Source organism: Mirounga angustirostris, unplaced genomic scaffold (genome assembly GCF_029215605.1).
Source record: "Mirounga angustirostris isolate CCGP_5_RB_7025 unplaced genomic scaffold, mMirAng1.0.hap1 SCAF_4, whole genome shotgun sequence".
Lineage (NCBI taxonomy): Eukaryota > Metazoa > Chordata > Mammalia > Carnivora > Phocidae > Mirounga > Mirounga angustirostris.
This window is the reverse complement of record NW_026991712.1, coordinates 84,691,133-84,707,272: the sequence shown is the minus strand read 5'-3', so window position 1 is coordinate 84,707,272 and position 16,140 is coordinate 84,691,133.

The following is a 16,140-nucleotide window of genomic DNA, read 5'->3' as shown; positions in this document are numbered from 1 at the left end:
GTGATGAACACTGGGTGTTATATGTAAGTGATCAATCACTAAATCCTACACCTGAACAGAATTTTACCATATATGTTAACCAACTTGAATTTAAATAAGAACTTGAAATAACAAAAAAAGAACATTTTTAAGATTTGTAAGTGAGGTACACAAAAATTAACTCAAATTGGGTCATATTCCTAAATATAAGAGCTCAAACTATACAACTTTTAGGAAAAAAAAAAAAAGGAGTAGGTCTCTGTAACCCTGAGTTAGGCAATAGTTTTATAAATGTGATATCAAAAGTACATGCAAGAAAAGAACAAATAGATACATTGAGACATTGGGGTTAATTAAATTAAAACATTTTGTGCTTCAAAGGACATCATCAAGAATGTGAAAGACAATCCACAGAATGGGAGAAAGTATTTTATTTTTTTAATTTATTTAACAGAGAGAGACACAGTGAGGGAGGGAACACAAGCAAGGGGAGTGGGAGAGCGAGAAGCAGGCTTCCCGCTGAGCAGAGAGTCCAATGTGGGACTCGATCCCAGGACCCCGGGATCATGACCTGAGCTGAAGGCAGATGCTTAATGACTGAGCCACCCAGGTGCCCGTGAATGGGAGAAAATATTTGCAAACATATATCTAATAAGGAATTTGTACTAGAATATATAAAGAACTCTTACAACTCACTGAATAAAAAGTCAAATAACTCTATGAAAAGATGAGCAAAGTTTCTGAATAGACTTTCCAAAAGAAGATATACAAATGGCCAATAAGCACATGTAAAGATGCTCCACATCTTTGGTCATCAGAGAAATGCAAAACAAAACTACAATGAGATACCACTTTTTACTCACTGGAATAGTTATAATCAAAAAGAGTGATAACTGTTAATGATGATGTGGAGAAATTTGAAGCCTGATGCATTGCTGGTGGAAATGTAAAATGGTATAGCTGGTTTGTTACCTATTTTGTAATGTTTTTATTTATTTATTTGAGAGAGTACAAATGGAGGGGGGAGTGGCAGAGGGATAAGCAGACTCCCTGCTGAGCAGGGAGCCAGACTCATGGTTCGGTCCCAGGACCCTGAGATCTTGATCTAAGCCAAAGTCAGATGCTTAAGTGACTGAGTCATCCAGGTGCCCCATGGTATAGCTGCTTTGGACAACAGTCTGGGAGTTCTTCAAAAGGACCCAGAAATCTCACTCCTAGATATGTGCCCCAAAGAAATGAAAACATATGTCCAAGAAAAAACTTGTACATGACTATTAATAGTGGTATTATTCATACTATTCTCCAAGTGGAAGCAATCCAAACATCCATCAAATGCTGAATGGATAAATAAAATGTGGTATATCCTTACAATGGAATATTATTCAGCATTAAAAAGGAATGAAGTACTGATATATACAACATTTATGAACCTTGCAAACATTATGCTAAATGAAAGAAGCCAGACACAAAAGGCCACATATTATATGATTCTGTTTATGTGAAATCCATAGTCAAATCCATATATACAGAAGGTGGATTAATGGCTGCCTGGGGCTGGATATGGGAACAGGAACTGACTACAAGTGAAATTAGGGATCATTTAGGAGTGATTAAAATGTTGGTAAAATGAGATTTTGGTTATGGTTATCCTAAAAAATATGTATGTGCCTAATAACATAGTTTCAGACTACATGAAGCAAAATTAACAGAACTATGGGGAATGAATGAAGAGGGTGAATGGGATCAAATGTATGGTGACAAATGGCAACTAGACTAATGGTGACCACTTTGTAGTGTATACAAATATCAAATTATTATTTTTTGGGGGGGGGAATGCATTTAAGCAGGGTGTGTGTGGGGGGGGGAGGAGCAGAGGGAGAGGGAGAGAGAGAATCTTGAGAGAATCTTTTTTTTTTTTAAAGATTTTATTTATTTATTTCTCAGAGAGACAGGGAGAGAGAGAGAGAGAGCACACAAGCAGACAGAGAGAGAAGCAGATTCCCCGTTGAGCAGGGAACCCAATGTGGGACTCGATCCCAGGATCATGATCTGAGCCAAAGGCAGACGCTTAACCAACTGAGCCACCCAGGCTTCCCAGGAGAGAGAATCTTAAGAGAGAGAATCTTAAGCCCACACAGGGCTTGATCTCATGACCCTGAGATCATGACCTGAACCAAATCAAGAGCCAGATGTTCAACTGACTGAGCCACCGAGGCACCCTAAATATCAAATTATTATGTTGTACACCTGAAACTAATATAATGTTATATATCAATTTTACTTCAATTAAGAAATATAACAAAAACAAATCTTACTTTAAAATATCTACTTTGGAGAAGATAGCAGGAGGGGAAGAATGAAGGGGGGAACTCAGAGGGGGAGATGAGCCATGAGAGACGATGGACTCTGAAAAACAAACTGACGGTTCTAGAGGGGAGGGGGATGGGGGGACGGGTTCGCCAGGCTGTGGGTATTAAAGAAGGCACATTCTGCACGGAGCACTGGGTGTTATACGCAACCAATGAATCATGGAACGCTACATCAAAAACTAATGATGTAACGTATGGTGATTAACATAACATAATAATAAAAAAAAATCTACTTTGGAAACAAAATTAACAGAATGAAAAGGAGAATAGACAAGTTAATAATTTTAGTTAAAGATTTGAACAATGCAATTAACCAACTTCATCTCATTGATATTTATAGAACACTATACCCAACAACTGCAGAAAGAACATTCTTTTTGAATGCATATAAAATCCTAGGATACGTCCATCAGATCTAAAAAATTCTAAGAAAATCACAAAAAACATTGAGTACAAAAATATTTTCAAAGAACAAACCTCTGTCTTCATTGGTCTGGTTTCTATTTCATTGATTTCTGCCAAAATAAACCATATAACTGGGACTTAAAATAAGTCTTGATAATTTTTTTCAAATTTTATTTTAAATTCTAGTTAGCTAACATATAGTGTAGTGTTGGTTTCAGGAGTAGAATTTACTGATTCATCACAAGTGCCCTCCTTAATACCCATCATCCATTTAGTCCATCCCCCACCCGCTTCCTTCCATTAACCCTCGGTATGTTCTCTATCATTAAGAGTCTCTTATGGTTTGCTTTCCTCTCTCTCTTTCTTTTTTTAAGTTTTTGGAATTATATAAAATATATCTGATCACGATGAAAGCAAACTAGAAATCAATAACAGAAAAGGTAAATGGAAAATCACAAAATATTAGGAAATTAAACAACATATTTCTAAAAACCCATGGATCAAATAAGAAATCACAATAGAAATTTGTGATATTATAGACAGAATTTTCACTGACTTCTCATAGGCAATGGAGGTCAGAAGACAGTAAAACTACATTTTTATTTTATTTTTTCCTCTTTTTTCTGTATTTATTTATTATTGAATTATAATTGACATACAATATTCTATTAGTTTCAGGTATATATCATAGTGATTCAATATTTTATACATTACAAAATGATTTCCACAATAAGACTAGTTATCATCTGTCACCATACAAAATTATTACAATATTAATAACTATGTCCCCTATGCTGTACATTATATCTTCCTGTGACTTACTCAGTTTATAACTGGAAGTTTGTATCTCTTAATCCCCTTCACCTATTTTTGCCTACCCCATCTTCTCCCCCATTTGGTAAACAAGAGTTTTTTTCTGTATCTATAAGTTTGTTTCTGTTGTGTTTTGCTCGTTTATTTGTTTTGTTCTTTATATTCCACATATAAATGAAATCAAGGTGTTTGTCTTCTCTGTATGACTTATTTCACTTGACATACACCCTCTAGTTCTATCCATGTTGTTGCAAATGGTAAGATTTCATTCTTTTTATGGCTAGGTAATATTACAGTGTGTGAACATGTGTGTGTGTGTGTGTGTGTGTGTGTATCTCACATATTCTTTTTCCATTTATCTACTGATGGACACTTAGATTGCTTCCATATTATTGGCTATTGTAAATAATGCTGCAATGAACATAGGAGTATATATATATCTTCAGATTGGTGTTTTGTTTTCTTTGGATAAATACCCAGAAGTGAAATTGCTATATTGTATGGTAGCTCAATTATTTTTTTAGGAACTTCCATATTGTTTTCTATAGTGGCTGCACCAATTTACATTCCCACAAGCAGTGTACAGGGTGCCTTTTTCTCCACCTCCTCACCAACACTTGCTTTTTTTTGTCTTTTTGATAATAGCCAATCTAACAGGTGTGAGATGTTAGATCTCATTGTGGTTTTGATCTGCAGTTCCCTGATGATTAGCGATGTTGAACATCTTTTCATGCACTTATTAGTCATCTGTATGTCTTTTTTGGAAAAATGTCTATTTAAGTTCTCTGCTCATTTTTTTAAAGCAGGCTCCATGTACAGCATGGAGCCCAACGTGGGGCTTGAACTCATGACCCTGAGATCAAGATCTGACCTGAGATCAAGAGTGAGATATTTAACTGACTGAGCCACCCAGATACCCCTGCCCATTTTTAAATCAGGTTATTTTTTATGTTAGGTTGTGTAAGTTCTTCTTATATTTTGGATATTAACTCTTAATTGAATGTGTTATTTGCAGATATCTTCTCCCTTCCAGGAGGTCTCCTTTTTGTTTTATTGATAGTTTCCTTCACTGTGCAAAAGTTGTTTAGTTTTATGTAATCCCATTCATTTATTTTAGCTTTTGTTACTGTTTCTTGAGTAGACTGGTTCAAAAAACTATTGCTAAGACCAACATCAAAAAGCTTACTGCCTATATTTTCTTCTAGAAGTTTGATAGTTACAGACCTAACATTCAGGTCTGTAATCCATTTTGAATTTATTTTTGTTTCTGGTGTAAGATAGTAGTCCAGGTTCATTCTTCTGCATGTAACTGTCTGGTTTTCCCAACACCATTTATTGAAGAGACTGTTTTTCCTCATTGTATATTCTTGCCTCCTTTGTCATAGATTAATTGGTCATATATGCATGGGCTTTTCCTGCATTCTCTTTTCTATTTCATTGATCTATGTGTCTATTTTTGTGCCAATATCATACTAATTTGATTACTATAGCTTTGTAGCATAGTTTGGAACTAGGGACTGTGATACCTCCAGCTTTGTTCTTCTTTCTCAAGATTGCTTTGGCTATTTGGGATCTTTTGTGGTTCTATACAAATTTTAGAATCCTTTGTTCTAGTTCTACAGAAAGTATCATTGGTATTTTGATAGGGATTGCATTGAATCTGTAGATTGCTTTGGGTCATATGGACATCTTAACAATATTAATTCTTCCAATCCACGATCATGAAATATCCTTCCATTTCTTTGTGTCTTCAGTTTATTTCATCAGTGCCTTATAGTTTTCAAGGTAGGGGTCTTTAACCTTCTTGGTTAAATTTACTCTTAGGTATTTTTTCTTTGATGCATTTATGAATGGGATTTTCTTAATTTCTCTTTCTGATAGCTTATTACTCTGCATAGTAACGCAAATAATTTCTGTATTTAATTTTGTATCCTGCAACTTTACTGAATTAATTTATTAGTTCAAACAGTTTTTTGGTGGAATCTGAGGGTTTTCTATATATAGCATCATGTCATCTGCAAATAGTGAATGTTTTACCTCTTTCTTTCCAAGTTGAGTGCTTATTTATTTTTCTTGCCTAATTGCTGTGGCTAGAACATCCACTACTATGCTGAATAAAAGTGGTGAGAGTGAGCATTCTTGTTCTGTTCCTGATCTTGAGGAAATGCTTTCAGCTTTTTAATCATGTTAGCTGTAGGTTTGTTTAGCTGGCAGACTAGCTGGAGCTGGAATGGGGGTGGACTGTGAGGTACTAGGGCATTCTATGCTGGGGCCACCCTAGCGGGATGGTTGGAGATGATGGTGTGGGAATGGGCATGAGCTGGGGTAACCTGGGGCACTCTGTGCTGGGGCTGCCTTGACGACATCACCGGAACTGGAAGTGGTCATGGGCTGGGGGTGCTAAAGAGCACTGCACCAGGGCCACCTAGGTGTGATGGCTGGAACTGGGGTGGGCATGGGTGGGGAGCCACCTTAGTTTGATGGCTGCAGCTGGTGTGGGTTACAGGCCTGGACCTTGCTGGGCAGCCCTAACATGTTAGCTAGAGGGCCTGGACCCTGCTTCCGTTTATGCTATCACAGTGGAGAAAGAATGTAAAGAAAGGCATTTGCCAGCACCTCCAATCTGAGAGAGAGCTCCAGCAGTTCCCCCACTGTTTGGTGAATGCTCTGAGGTTGGTAAGTGGATTTCCTTCACTTATAGTCTGGTTTCCCTTTAAATTGCTGGGGTTTTGGGGTGGGATTTTTTGTCTGTTTTGTCTGTTTATTTGATTGCTTGTTTGTTTGTTTTTGCTGTGCTCCAGGGTGAGTGAACCTGCATGAGGGCCTCCCAATGATATCCCTCCCTATTGCAGGTCATCACATTAGGAATAGGGTTCCTGTATTTACCATGTCTCTGTCCCTCCAACTCTTCTCTATGTGGTTCCTGTATCCTTTGCTGTGCAGTTCAATTAGCATTCAGTTCTTCTTCATGTGGAATTACTCTATATGCAGGTGTAAATTCTGTGTGTCTGTGGGAGGAAGTGAGTTCAGGTCTTCCTATGCTGCCATCTTGGATCACCTCCTGGAACTACATTTTTAAAGTGTTGAAAGAAAAAGCTGCCAACCCAGAATTCTGTATCAAGTGAAAATATTCTTCTAGAATCAAGGTGAAATAATGGCAATTTCAGGTAAAAGAAAACTAAGAGAATATATTGCTAGAAGAGCAGAATTATGGCAGAAGATATGAAAAGACACTTCTCTGAAGAAGACATACAAATGGCTAACAGACACATGAAAAAATGTTCATCATCATTAGCCATCAGGGAAATTCAAATCAAAACCACATGAGATACCACCTTACACCAGTTAGAATGGCAAAAATGGACAAGGCAACAAACAACAAGTGTTGGAGAGGTTGTGGAGAAAGGGGAACCCTCTTACACTGTTGGTGGGAATGCAAGTTGGAAGAGCCACTTTGGGAGACAGTGTGGAGGTGCCTCAGAAAATTAAATATAGAGCTACCTTATGACCCAGCAATTGCACTCCTGGGTATTTACCCCAAAGACACAGATGTAGTGAAAAGAAGGGCCATATGCATCCCAATGTTCATAACAGCAATGTCCGCAATAGCCAAACTGTGGAAAGAGCTGAGATGCCCTTCTACAGATGAATGGATAAAGAAGATGTGGTCCATATATACAATGGAATATTACTCAGCCATCAGAAAGGATGAATACCCAACTTTTGCATCAACATGGATGGGACTGGAGGAGATTATGCTGAGTGAAATAAGTCAAGCAGAGAAAGTCAATTATGATATGGTTTCACTTATTTGTGGAACATAAGGAATAGCATGGAGGACATTAGGAGAAGGAAGGGAAAAATGAACGAAGTGGAAATCAGAGGGAGAGATGAACCATGAGAGACTATGGACTCTGAGAAACAAACAGGGTTTTAGAGGGGAGGGGGGAGGGGGGATTGGTTAGCCTGGTGATGGGTATTAAGGAGGGCACGTAGTGCATGGAACACTGGGTGTTATATGAAAACAATGGATTGTGGATCACCACATCAAAAACTAATGATGTATTGTATGGTGACCAACATAACATAATAAAATAAAAAAAAAAAGAAAATGCTAAGTAAGGTTCTTCATAATGAAGGGAAACTATACAGAAGGAATCTTTATTCTTCAAGAAATAATGAAGGGCATCAGAAATGGTAAGTGTCTGAGTAAATATAAAAAGTGATCTATCAGCTGATTACTGAATTTGGTCCCACTTTAATTTTGTTGAAAACAACTAGGAACTACCTAATATCAAGCAGAACACCATGCACCAGTTATCTATCCCAGGGGAGCAGAACACCATGCACAGGTTACCAATCCCAGGGGAAGACTCTAAAAACTTCTTTGAATTGTCTCTTGGTATTGCAGTTGCCGCGGAAAACACAAGGCAGCCAAGCACTGGAAGGAGCAACACTTACACAGGGAAGAGACAGAGTGAGATTAACATTAGTAGGGGTCATTAATCCCTCATGGTCAGTGGATCTTTCCCCACTACTGACACAGGGCAATTTACCTACATGCAGCCCCCTGAATGCTTCAGGAAGGACCTCGCTCTCTCTCCCCATGAAGTCCAAAATACTGAAAGCTGGGGGCATGTCTGAGGGCCGTTAAGATACAAACTTAAGCTTAACTAAAGAGCACACACTGAGTTTGAAATAGGGAAAAATATTCACACACAAGGTGGTAAGCCCATCTTAGGCTGTATGGGTTCTTCAGATCTTGGTAAGGAGGCATTCCAGGCCCAAGACCCATTCTTACATGGCTGAATGAGAATAAAAGACTGAATGCATAAGATGTCTCTCTCAATAATTAACTTCCTAAAAAGTTACTTTAATTTTTTATTCAGTTATTTAATTTTTATACTGTTACCAATGAGTCTAATTATTACATTTTTAGGATCCAAAGAGATTATCACAGGAGAACCTGGCTGACTCAGTCAGTAGAGCACACAACTCTTGACCTCAGGGTAGTATGTTTAAATCCCATGTTGGGTATAGAGATTACTGAAAAATAAAATCTAAAAAAAAAAAAAAAAAAAAAAGACGTTACCATACCCTGGGGTTGGTGCACCATAATAAGATTGAGAAAGAGTGAGCATAGTTCTTTTATATTAGTCAGGATTCAGTCAGGAAAACAGAAGGCATTCTAGAGATTTCAAATAGAAAGACATTTATTATAGAGAATTCATTTCTATGAATCTTGGAAACATTGAAGGAACACATGTGGAAGGAAAATGATATCTCCCAAAGATCAGGAAATGTAGTAAGCTGCTACCATCCATGCTGGAGCTCATTTGATCCCATGTTTGTCTGTAGTTAATATCACTATTGCAAGATCCTATGCTAGTCTGTAATCATTATCACTGCCAGAGTCGGAAGAAAATATTTTTACCTTCCCTTTGCTTCATAGTTTGTCATCTGTGTTTTCACTGGCTGAACTTAACACAGAACTCCAGCAGTGAGAGACTCTTAGAAATTCAGTCTCCAGATTTTTAGCCCCTGTGATTCAGAAGAGAGCATAGAGTGATGAGGATGATACTGTGTGTCAAGACAAATATCTGGCATGTTTAACCCTTTGGTAAGTAACCCACATACACCCTTAAATTTCAACTTAAACTTCTAAGTGATAATATAATGGCTCTCCCTGACATGAAGCAATTGTCCCTCACACAAGAATACTCTCACCCTCCTTTCAGACTGCAGTGTCCCAAAACCTCACCAGTCATATTCTTCTCTAGGTGAGTTTTATTTCTAGTTTAGTCACAATTCATTCTAGATATCCTATAACTAAAGGCTAAATAATTAAATTAACTGTCCACCAACTCTCTTTACAAAAATAGCAAGAAAAATAAGGGAGAAAATACGTACTTATATATGCATATATAGGGAACAAAAAAGAAAGGAATTAAGCATGGCTGCTGTGGTTCTTATATATGTTATGTCCTGTCAAAGGCTTCAGAGAGCATCCCTATCTGCCACTGCCACTTGAAGCACCACTGGATCTGCTGGGTCACATAGATCAAGTGGTAGAACAGCTTGCAGTGACAGCCTGGACATGTTACAGAGCCTTCTCTTATTTTAGGACCCACTCAAAAGTAGTAGGTTTTCAGATAAATTGGTAAAGGGCCAGACTAACAGGTCTACCAGACTATGTGCCTTTTTTTTTTTTGGTTATAGGAGGGGCAAGATACAATTTATCCTTCATCTTTTTTTTTTTTTGCCGATTCAACCTAATTTCTAACAGAGTCTTTTTTTTTTGTAATTTTATTATGTTGTTAGTCACCATACAATACATCATTAGTTTTTGATGTAGTGATCCACAATCCATTGTTTTCATATAACACCCAGTGTTCCATGCACTACGTGCCCTCCTTAATACCCATCACCAGGCTAACCAATCCCCCCTCCCCCCTCCCCTCTAAAACCCTGTTTGTTTCTCAGGTCCATAGTCTCTCATGGTTTATCTCTCCCTCCAATTCCCCCACCCATTTTTCCCTTCCTTCTCCTCATGTCCTCCATGTTATTCCTTATGTTCCACAAATAAGTGAAACCATATGATAATTGACTTTCTCTGCTTGACTTATTTCACTTAGCATAATCTCCTCCAGTCCCATCCATGTTGATGCAAAAGTTGGTTATTCATCCTTTCTGATGGTTGAGTAATATTCCATTGTATATATGGACCACATCTTCTTTATCCATTCATCTGTTGAAGGGCATCTCAGCTCTTTCCACAGTTTTGGCTATGACAGACATTGCTACTATGAACATTGGGGTGCATATGGCCCTTCTTTTCACTACATCTGTGTCTTTGGGGTAAATACCCAGGAGTGCAATTGCTGGGTCATAGGGTAGCTCTATTTTTAAATTTTTCAGGAAACTCCACACTGTTTTCCAAAGTGGCTGTACCAACTTGCATTCCCACCAACAGTGTAAGAGGGTTCCCCTTTCTCCACAACCTCTCCAACACTTGTTGTTTCTTTCCCTGTCCATTTTGGCCATTCTAACTGGTGTAAGGTGGTATCTCTATGTGGTTTTGATTTGAATTTCCCTGATGGCTAATGATGATGAACATTTTTTCATGTGTCTGTTAGCCATTTGTATGTCTTCTTCAGAGAAGTGTTTGTTCATCTCTTCTGCCCACTTCTTGACTTATTTGTTTTTTGGGTGTTGAGTTTGAGAAGTTCTTTATAGATTTTGGATACCAGCCCTTTATCTGTAGTGTCATTTGCAAATATCTTCTCCCATTCTGTGGGTTGCCTCTTTGTTTTGTTGACTGTTTCCTTTGCTCTGCAGAAGCTTTTTATCTTGATGAAGTCCCAAAAGTTCATTTTTGCTTTTGTTTCACTAGCTTTTGGAGATGTATCTTGAAAGAAGTTGCCATGGCCGATGTCAAAGAGGTTACTGCCTATGTTCTCCTCTAGGATTTTGATGGATTCCTGTCTCACATTGAGGTCTTTCATCCATTTTGAGTTTATCTTTGTGAATGGTGTTAGAGAATGGTCGAGTTTCATTCTTCTGCCTGTGGCTGTCCAATTTTCCCAGCACCATTTATTGAAGAGACTGTCTTTTTTCCATTGCATGTTTTTTTCCTGCTTTGTCTAAGATTATTTGACCATAGAGTTGAGGGTCCATATCTGGGTTCTCTATTCTGTTCCATTGGTCTATATGTCTGTTTTTGTGCCAGTCCATGCTGTCTTGGTGATCACAGCTTTGTAATATAGCTTGAAATCGGGCAACGTGATGCCCCCAGCTTTGTTTTTCTTTTTCAACATCTCCTTGGCGATTCGGGGTCTTTTCTGATTCCATACAAATTTTAGATTGTTTGTTCCAGCACTTTGAAAAATGTCATTGAAATTTTGATCGGGATGGCATTGAAGGTATAGATTGCTCTGGGTAGCATAGACATTTTAACAGTGTTTATTCTTCCGATCCATGAGCATGGAATATTTTCCCATCTTTTTGTGTCTTCTTCAATTTCTTTCATGAGTGTTTTGTAGTTCCTAGAGTACAGATCCTTTACCTCTTTGGTTAGGTTTATTCCGAGGTATCTTATGGTTTTTGGTGCTATTGTAAATGGAATCGTTTCTCTAAATTCTCTTTCTACAGTTGCGTTGTTAGTGTATAAGAAAGCAACTGATTTCTGTGCATTGACTTTGTATCCTGCCACATTACTGAATTGCTGGATGAGTTCTAGTAATTTGGGGGTGGAGTCTTTTGGGTTTTCCACATAAAGTATCATGTCGTCTGCAAAAAGAGAGAGTTTGACTTCTTCTTTGCCAATTTGAATAACTTTTATTTCTTTTTGTTGTCTGATTGCTGTTGCTAGGACTTCTAGTACTATGTTGAACAACAGTGGGGAGAGTGGGCACCCTCGATGTGTTCCTGATCTTAAGGGAAAGGCTCTCAGCTTTTCCCCATTGAGGATGATATTCGCTGTGGGTTTTTCATAGATGGATTTTATGAACTTGAGGAATGTTCCCTCTATCCCTATACTCTGGAGAGTTTTAATCAGGAAAGGATGCTGTATTTTGTCAAATGCTTTTTCTGCATCAATTGAGAGGACCATAGTTCTTCTCCCTCCTCTTATTAATGTGTTCTATCACATTGATTGATTTGCAAATGTTGAACCACCCTTGCATCCTAGGGATAAATCCCACTTGGTCGTGGTGGATGATCCTTTTAATGTATTGGATCCTATTAGCCAGGATTTTGTTGAGGATTTTGGAATCCATATTCATCAGGGATATCAGTCTGAAATTCTCCTTTTTGATGGGGTCTTTGCCTGGTTTGGGGATTAAGGTAATGCTGGCCTCATAGAATGAGTTTGGAAGTTTTCCTTCTGTTTCTATTTTTTGAAACAGCTTCAGTAGAATAGGTATTATTTCTTTTTTGAATGTTTGGTAGAATTCCCCAGGGAATCCATCAGGCCCTGGACTCTTGTTTTTTTGGGAGGTTTTGGATCACTGCTTCAATCTCGTTACTGGTTATTGGCCTATTCAGGCTGTCAATTTCTTCCTGTTTCAGTCTTGGCAGCTTCTAGGTTTCCAGGAAGACCTCCATTTCATCCAGATTGCTCAGTTTATTGGCATATAGTTGTTGATAATAATAATTGTTTCTATTTCCTTGGCGTTAGTTGTGATCTCTCCCCTTTCATTCCTAATTTTATTAATTTGGGTCCTTTCTCTTTTCTTTTGGATAAGTCTGGCCAGTGGTTTATCGATCTTATTAATTCTTTCAAAGAACCAACTTCTAGTTTCATTGATCTGATCTACTGTGTTTCTGGTTTCTAATTCATTGATTTCTGCTCTAATTTTAATTATTTCTCTTCTAATGCATGGCTTAGGCATCGTTTGTTGCTTTTTCTCTAATTCTTTAAGGTGTAAAGTTAGTTGGTGAATTTGGGATTTTTCTATTTTTTTGAGTGAGGCTTGGATGGCTATGTATTTCCCCCTTAGGACCGCCTTTGCAGTATCCCATAGGTTTTGGACCGATGTGTTTTCGTTCTCATTGATTTCCATGAATTGTTTAAGTTCTTCTTTGATTTCTTGGTTGACCCAAACATTCTTGAGCAGAGTGGTCTTTAGCTTCCAAGTGTTTGAATTTCTTGCAGATTTTTTCTTGTGTTGAGTTCCAGTTTTAGAGCATTGTGGTCTGAGAATATGCAGGGAATAATCTCAATCTTCTGGTATCAGTTGAGACCTGATTTGTGACCCAGTATATGGTCTATTCTGGAGAAAGTTCCATGTGCGCTCAAGAAGAATGAGTATTCTGTTGTTTTAGGGTGGAATGTTCTGTAAATATCTATGAGGTCCATCTGGTCCAATGTATCATTCAAAGCTCTTGTTTCCTTGTTGATTTTCTGCTTAGATGATCTGTCCATTGCTGAGAGTGGAGTATTGAGGTCTCCTACAATTAATGTATCATTATCAATATGACTCTTTATTTTGGTTAGCAGTTGGCTTATGTAGATGGCTGCTCCCATGTTGGGGGGCATAGATATTTACAATTGTTAGATCATCTTGTTGGATAAACACTTTAAGAATGATATAGTGTCCTTCTGTGTCTCTTATTACAGACTTTAGTTTAAAATCTAATTTGTCTGGTACAAGAATTGCTACCCCAGCTTCCTTTTGAGGTCCACTGGCATGGAAGATAGATCTCCATCCCTTCACTTTCAGTCTGGATGTATCTTTAGGTTCAGAATAAGTCTCTTGTAGGCAGCATATGGATGGGTCCTGTCTTTTTATCCAATCTGCAACCCTGTGCCGTTTTATGGGAGTGTTTAGGCCATTCACGTTGACAGTGATTATTGACAGATACGAATTAATTGTCATCATGTTGCCTGTGAAGACGTTGTTTTTATAGATTGTCCCTGTAAATTTCTGTTGTAGATCACTCTTGGGGTCTTTCTCCTTTTATAGAACCCCCCTTAATATATCTTGCAGGGCCAGCTTAGTGGTCACATATTCTTTCAACTTCTGCCGGTCGTGGAAGCTCTGCATCTCTCCATCCATTCTAAATGAAAGCCTTGCCAGATAAAGTATTCTTGGGTGCATGTTCTTCTCATTTAGTACCCTGAATATGTCTTGCCAGGCCTTTCTGGCTTGCCAGGTCTCTGTGGATAGGTCTGACGTTGTTCTGATGTTCCTCCCTCTGTACGTAAGGAATCTCTACCCCCTAAGTGCCTTAAGATGGTTTCCTTGGTTCTAAGATTTGCAAGTTTTACTATTACATGCCGGGGTGTTGGCCTGTTTTCCTTGATCTTGGGAGGGGTCCTCTCTGCCCCTAGGACTCGAATGTTTGTTTCATTCCCCAGATTAGGGAAGTTCTCAGCTATGATATGCTCAAATACATCTTCTAGTCCTCTCTCTCTTTCCACTCCCTCCAGGATTCCAATGATTCTGACATTGGAATGCCTCATGGTGTCACTTATTTCTCTGATTCTATTTTCATGGATTCTGAGTTGTTTTTCCCTGGCCTCCTCTTTTCCCTTTTTATCTATTATATTGTCTTCTAGGTCGCTTATTCTCTCTTCTGTCTCAGTTACCCTAGCTGTTAGATTATCTAGATTGGATTGGATCTCATTGATAGCATTTTTAAGTTCTGCCAATTCCCCTTTTATTTCTGCCCTTAGGGACTCTATGTTGCCATTAATTGATTTCTCCATTCTAGCCATTGTCTTCACAATTGCTAGCCTGAATTCCATCTCCGACATCTTGGTTATATCTGCATCCATTTGTCAGTCTGTGGCATAAGTCATAATCTCTGAGTCTTTTCTGTTTTGGGGGCTCCTCCTCCTAGTCATTCTGTTGATGGGTATTTGAGCGAATGTATAGAGTCCAAATTATTGACCAGAACCCAAGCAAGATGCACTGTTTTCTTGGGACCTTAGGGTTGCTGGCTTCTTGTTTTCCCAGCCTGTCTTCTGTGGGAGGGGCCTGCCGCGCTGTTACTCAGGCAACCCTGTTTGGGCAGAGTTGCCCTGCACCCCTGTGGTGGGGGATGGGCTCAGTGGGAATCAGTCTTTGGGGTTTTGTTCTCTGGCACCTTTCCCTGGTGGCTTTCCACATCTCTTCCGTGAGTCAGAGCAGAAGAGACCATTTCCAACCCTCTGCCTCAGAGCAGAGAGACCGCAGTCTGTTCAGTGAGCTCTCCAGGCCACACCATCTCCATTTCTGTCCGTGCTGCTATAAACTGCAGCATCCTGGGTTGTGCCTCCCTCCACAGTGCTCCCAGTCCTGCCTCCAGGTCCAGGCAGGTCTCTGCCCTTTGTGCTTCTAAAACCACCAGCCGCTCCCAGTTCACGCGCGCGACTCCGCCGATGGGGTTTCCACCCCGGGGGTTGCAGTTCACCGGCCGACCGGGGTGCACTGGGTTTCCGTCTTGGAGGCTGCAGTTCACGTGCATGTGACCATCGCTCCAGGTTTCTGCCCGGGGGGGGGGTGTGCTGCGGTTCGCACACGCGTGACCCCGCCACTCTGGGTTTCCACCCCGGGGGCTGCCCTAAAGTCCTTTTCCCGCTGCTACCGGTCTGTGAGTCTGTGCCCGTCCACAGTGCGCGAGGCTGTCACTTACCGGCGATGTAGGATCCCCACGGCCAGGCACCCTCCTGCTGCCATTTATCCTCTGATATCTGCCCGCAGAATCATGGCTCTCTGCTTTGTACCTCAAAACCAACTGCCTGCGATATTCTGTTTGTAGAGATCCAGATCTTCTTACATCTCAGACTGGTTTCGTGGGTGCTCAGAGTGGTCTGGTAAATATCCAGCTCAATTCCGGGGACCAGTTGAAATAGGGTCCCCTACCCCTCTGCCATCTTTCCTCCAGACACCAATTTATCTTTCATCTTATGAGAGTCTCACACCACTGGACCCCTAGAAATTTCACTGAGGTGGAAGGCCTCTGAATTTTTGTTAGATTTATTTCCTTATTCCTGACAAACAAATGTCTTACCAATAAGTCTAGAGTGGTTTCTTCTTGATCATTAGGCACAATCTGTTTAATGCCATCAATGTAATGGACCAGGGTA